The sequence below is a fragment of the Molothrus ater genome, unplaced genomic scaffold (assembly GCF_012460135.2).
Source record: "Molothrus ater isolate BHLD 08-10-18 breed brown headed cowbird unplaced genomic scaffold, BPBGC_Mater_1.1 matUn_MA704, whole genome shotgun sequence".
Lineage (NCBI taxonomy): Eukaryota > Metazoa > Chordata > Aves > Passeriformes > Icteridae > Molothrus > Molothrus ater.
This window is the reverse complement of record NW_023416686.1, coordinates 24914-30913: the sequence shown is the minus strand read 5'-3', so window position 1 is coordinate 30913 and position 6000 is coordinate 24914. Positions and strand designations below refer to the sequence as shown.

The 6000-nt window shown below is 46.8% G+C and overlaps 1 long non-coding RNA gene across 3 annotated transcripts; it reads left to right on the top strand.

Moving 5' to 3' along the window:
- The first annotated feature begins 314 nt into the window (after positions 1-314).
- On the top strand, positions 315-5274 carry LOC118701189 (uncharacterized). 3 transcript variants are annotated; one of them, XR_008509093.1, is made up of 7 exons: positions 320-854; positions 1381-1445; positions 2065-2128; positions 2429-2497; positions 2813-2888; positions 3657-3778; positions 4202-5274. It is a non-coding gene; the product is annotated as an uncharacterized LOC118701189 (long non-coding RNA). The 3 variants fall into 3 exon arrangements; XR_004982424.2 differs by having other exon boundaries at positions 321-854; positions 2429-2455; XR_008509092.1 differs by having other exon boundaries at positions 315-854; positions 2429-2888.
- Positions 5275-6000: the final 726 nt, after the last annotated feature.

Here is a 6000-nt window from a genome sequence, read left to right as displayed (position 1 = left end):
AAAAGGAAAAGGGTGAGAGTGAAAAAGAAAGAGCGAAAGTGGAAAAGGGGGTGAAAAACAGAGTGAAAAAAAGAAAAAAGAGTTGGAGTGGAAAAGAAAGGGCATTCGGGAGGGGCGGTGCTGCCTAAGGTGCTTCCGCGCCCAGGAGCGAAGGAGCCGTTTGATCCCCCGGCGGGACCGCAGCTCCCGGTGGCGGCAAACGGAGCGGTGGCTGTCAGTCCGAGACTACAACTCCCGGCAGGCCCTGCGGCCGTAAAGCGCGGCGTCTGACGCAACGGCCGACGCGCCATATGAATGGCTGGCGGGCCGAGGCGGCCGCGCGCCGGGCGCGGGGAGCTCCCGGCGCCTCTCCCGCGCGGGACGGAGCCGCGGCAGCGACGCTGGAGGGGCGAAGCCTCCGGCCGGCCGCCCGCACGGAGCCGAGCGGCGCGGAAGGGGCGTCCGCCCGGTGCCTCGGCCTCGCTCAGCGGTCCCGGTGGCGGGGGCTCAGCTCGGGCGGGGCGCGCTGCCGCCCGCCGATGGCGGAGCGCCAGGCGGTGCTTTGCTGCCGCGGGCCGGGAGCTGCAGGAGCCGCCCCGGGCGAGCGGCGCCGGGCGCTGCCGCGGTCACTGTGCGGCGGCTGGCGGGGGCGCGGGAGCCGCCGAGCTGCAGCCGTGTCCCTCGGGCTGCTGCCGCTGCTGCGGGCGGGGGCGGACGAGCGGCTGGAATGACACGGCTGCTGAGTGCCTCAGTGCTCGTGGCTCTTTCTTCCACGCAAACAGATGGAGCGGCATCGCTGAGCAGTAAAACACAGCGATGGCCCGGAGAATGGCGAGCGCAAGGAGCGCGCGGGCTGGATCCTTCTGCTGGCACAGGTGCGATCCGCAAACTCAGCCCCTTGTGCCCCTACCCTCCCGACCCCCAGGGGAAATGCTCTCCAGCCTCGAGCTGCTGCAAGACAAAACGTGTGATTTGACACTAGGGTCCGGAAAAGGTTTCCGTTTAGATTAGCAAATGCCTCAATTGTTCTTGGTTACATCCTAGGATCGGTTTTAGGCAGTGACTTTATACCGCTTGTCGGATTTTTCTTGTGCAATGGTAAGAAAATAGGCAGGTCTGATACTGGTTTCGGTTTTTTTCTACTTCATGTTCCATGAGCTGCTTTTATCCAAGCAATTGTTTTAAAGTTCTACTGTAGGCGTTTCTGGTTCACTTTTTTTTTTTTCTTTGCAGCACCCGTGACTTTTTTTTTTTTTTTTTTCTCTAAATCGGCAGCAAATATAGCTGAGTAAAATTACCTTGGTTTTCTTCCTTCTTAAATGTTTTTATTGATAATCCTATTTGAATATGCAGAACAAGTGGGTATGTCCTGTAATATATCCTAGCTTTTCTTGTTTACAGGGTACTCAGAAAATACTTTTCCCTTAGAGTCCCACTGAAACATTCTCAGTGCAATCTCCGTTAAGGTATGTGTTTACAAATAAGCCACCATCAGCTGAGATATTTGCCTGTGTACCTTTTCCTGTAATTCAGAGCTTGCGTTCTGTGGTTTTTATGATAAACCTATCAAACTTGCGAAACTGTTTTGCAAGTCTTAATCGTTGAAGGCAGCAAGAAGTGGTTTAAAAGCCTGTTCTTGAGCAGACAAAGGGAAAAAGTGTGAATTTGATGCTGAACTTGTCCTTTTTCATTTGACTTGCCTTGAATGATTTAGGAAGAGAGAGAACTAGAAAAAAGAGAGAAATAGAATTGGTTCTTGGGCCCTCCTAAAATGCTCCCCGTGATTCTGTGTGGAGCCAAAGTGAAGGGTGATGGAACAGAGCCCTGTGCTTTAGAAGGAAATCAATTTCAACCTGATCTCCACCCTGAGTCTCCCTAATTTCTGTTTTTAAAATGCAAACTAAGTTTAGGAAGTGTTGGAAGTTAGTATTTTGGGGAAGAAATGGCAGTTGCACCAACCGTTCCATTTCCCAGAGGCTCTGGGAACGATTCATTTTGTAAGTGCTGTAACTGCAATCGGTTGGTGGTTCGGGGTTGGAATGTGCACTTGCCCTGCTCTAAAGCACTCGTTCATTTGCATTTCAGTGCCAGGAGTCTTGAGAAACTGGAGAAGAGCCCAAGAGACATTTTTCATCCTGAGATACAAAAGGTAGGAAGTGACTTTTTTTTGTTTGGTTCTTTTTCTTTATGATTTCCTGGAAATAGAAGTAATTAAGTATAGATACTACTGGTTTGTTTCTTCCAGTAGCTAATAATAATAATAATAATAATAATAATAATAATAATAATAATAATAATAATAATAATAATAATAATCTAATACTACTTAAACTGTCTCTTTATCCATTGAACTGGCCATTTCAAATCCAAACTTCTAAACACAAATAAAACCATCATCCTTGTAGAATCTTTAATAGGAGGGGGCTAAAGATGCTGTTTTTGTTGACAGGATTTATTGGTTGTTGAAGGGCAAGAGGTGAGTACAAGCCTAACTACTTCTTGCTCACAGACCCGTCCGGTGAGTACAGCTTTGTATTTTGATGGGCTTTTGATGACTTCTAAATCAATTGCTCGTTACAGTAAAAAGAAGTAATGTTTTTTTGAACCTGACAGCAAAAATAACTTGAAGCACCAACTTAATAATAATTGATCACCCATCTAAGTTAATGGTTTTATGCTATACTATCAAAGTTTAAAGGTAAATTATCGTGTAGTAGGAGATAGTATAAAATGTATGTTCTGATGTGTAGGATGTATGCAAAGATTAGAGGACCCAAATTGTTATGTCTTCTGTTTGACTGTTTACCAAATAATATTTGGTTTTATTTTCCAGGGATCGGTGAATTTTAAATTTGGAATCCTCTATGCTAAGGATGGTCAGCTTACAGGTGATGAAATGTTCAGTCATGGTGAGTTTTCCACCTTCTCCTTAATTGTTTTGCTCATCTGAAAAAAAAAAAAAAAAAAACAAACGTATGTTTATTATTTGTTACCCTGTTCTGTCCGTTTCCTCAGTATTTGCTGGAGCTCTGCTTACCCAAGCTTTGGGTAAAACAAGCTTTGGGTTCCTTCTGTCCCACTGGGTGTTGCCCAGTTTGGTTGCATCTGGTGAAATTCACCCTGAGCCCTTACAGAACCAGCTCCAACCACGTGAGAGCCATTCGCAGCTCTCTCAGGACACCCGGAGGAGGATGGGTGACGTTTCTGAGCATCTGGCAAGTGTACTTCTATCAAAACTCGGCCTGTGACATTGCTGGGGAAAACCCTTCTGTATCCTGGAGGGTTCCTCAAACTCTGTTGAGGATCCAGTTAGCAGTTGCTCACCTGGATGGTTCCAGCTCCTCAAGTTAACACTTGTACTCTTGCCCTGTAGTTTAGATCTATTGTAGTTTTGTTATTTTGCACGATTTTACGTCTTTGGAAAATAACGTGCGTTTCACTCTTTGGAACCTCTCGGATCATTCTTTGGTGCAGCACCACCTAATGGGACACTTGGCTGCTGTGCTGAAGGGCTTGGTTACTAGGATTGTAAATCCCGGAGAGTTTGTAAGTCTTCTGTCCCCAGGGAGGTGTCACGCTTTGTTCACTCTGTTTGTCAGGTGCTGCTTCTCGTCGGAAGTATTAACTTCAAACTGCCCTGTTCTTTTTTTAACTTTTTTTCCTGGTTCTCTCCGTAGGGCAGGGAAGGACTCTCGTATCCCGGTCGTCAGACTCAGCGCTGCCCGAGAAGATACAGAGAGTGTAAAAATCATAAGAAGCAAATAGGACTGCAGAGGAAACAAACTGGAGAGAACAAAAGGTGATATTGTTCTCCTTAGCCTGGATTAGAAACATCCCCTGTGCTTTGATGCCGGTGGCTGCCAGGGGCTCGTTAGGTCTTTTTAGGCAGGTGTAGGTGTTCACTTGTAGGTTCTATTTTTTGGCAAAGGACCATGAGAGAAGTTTATTTCTACATCCAAATAAACATTCATCTTATCTGAACATAACCTGTCATCCCATTTCTGACGTTAAGGACTCCTGTATAAATACTTGGGGAGGTTTTCTTTGTCGTTTCTGAATGGTTCCATTTTGGTTCCATCTACCTGCCGGATACTTGAACGAGTCTGAGGTGGTTTAATTGCATACTGCTTCCTTGAAATTCTGTTGGTCTCTGCTTGGAACCCTTCTTGTAGTGCTCAATGAAAGACTTCTGATGGTGTTTTCTTGCCTGTTTGTGTTTAAGGTCGTGCTCTGATGCATTTACAGAAACCATGGCAGGAGAGAGTCAGCTGCTGGAGAAGAGGAGACAGTATTATCCCTGGGCAGCATAGAACTGCGCTACTGCTGTGTCATCAGCTGTGTCTGCACTGAAAGTAGCCACCTTCACTTGTAGGTAGCTCCTTGGTGCTTTAGGACATGCTGAGGGATTTATTCCTTTTGGGATCCACGATGAGAATTCCCAAGAGAGGTAGTAATAAGGTATGAGATTGGAAAAAAGCCTGTGTCCTTGGAATGTTGTTGTTGTCGTCAAAAGTTAATTTTTCCTTCTTTCTTAGCCAGTAGTCAGCTTTTTGCTTTATTTTTTGTGGGATCAGTACTTGATTGTTTAAAAAATGGCTTCAAAATAACTGCAGCGGCTGGCCACCAGGACCTTGTTCAGATTTGCCTATTTGCTTGTAACTAAAACGTTTCCATATTGTTTCTCGTTCTATTGAAGAAACTGCTGCCCAGTCAACTAAGAACTGAACATCTATCTGTCTAGGACATGGGGAGAGGATTTAGGTCGTGTCTTTGTTTCCAGAAAAAAGTTCCAGTGTAGTTTCTAACTAGAGGAAAAGGGGGGGTGAAGACTCGGGGCTCTGATGCCGTTGGGGGCACCCCGAGGTGCCCAGGAGAGGGAGCCCCACTGCGGTGCAGGAGCAGGTATGTTATCACGTACTAGAGAGCAAATGATAAATAGAAAGAGGAAAATTATAAATATAAAAATATTTTTTAAATCGTTAAAGAAAGCGTTTTTTTTTACTTGTCAGTAGGCAGGGTTTTGATGATAAAAATGATAAATACAAAGAATATGAAGGTAGAAATCTAAGTCTAGAAATATATCATAAATACGTACAGATAAAGTTTAAAACTAGAAGAAAAAATCAGTTGCAGCAGTAGATACGATACATAATATAAATAATACTTTAAATACATGTCTAGAATTTTATAGATATTATAGATAATTATTAATAGATTGCATCAAAAGAAACCATATATATAAATGTGAGTATAACTATACAAAGTATAAAAATATTTCGATACCGTTTAAAAGAAGGTGTTTTCGTGTATTTTTTTGGTTAGAGATGGGGTTTTTATTTGGATTAATAGAAGTATTCTAGAAATATAAATCTAACTATAGAAAGATACAATCGATAGAGAAAGATATTTCTAAAAACACAACCGAACGACGCCGCCTTCGGGGGAATCGCACGAGCTCGGCCGAAGCAAGGCGAGAGCGGCCGACCCTGACGGCCTCGAGCGAACCGGGGCGAGCGGAGCCGAGGCGCGCCGAAGGCACAGAGCGGCTGGGAGTTGGGCCGAAGCGAGGCGAGCTCTGCCGAAGAGGCGAATGCAGGCGCCAAGAGCCGAGTTGAGGCGACAAGAGCCGACTCGAGCCGAGCGTCTCCGGAGCGAGCCGAGCTCCGCCGAGCGCAGCATCCCGGGCAGGGCGAGGCGCCGGGCCGGGCTCGGGGTGCAGCCGGGGCTCTGGGGGGCTTCCCCGCCTGTCCCTCTCTCTAGCCCTCCTTCCTTCTCCCCGTATTCGCCTTCTCTCGCTCCCTTTCCCCCATTCCCTCTCCCCCCACAAACCCGGCTCCTTCCTGTCCTGTCCCTAGCCCGCTACTCCCTTCTGTTCCCCCTCTCTCCTTCCTCTGCCCAGCCTCCCTGTACCCTCGTCCCGGGCTTTCCCTTCCCGTCCCGCTTTCCTGCGCAGCCCGAGCTCCCTCGCCGCCCTTTCTCATGCCCTGCTCTCGCTCCTCTCTTCCCGTGCCCCCTTTCCTT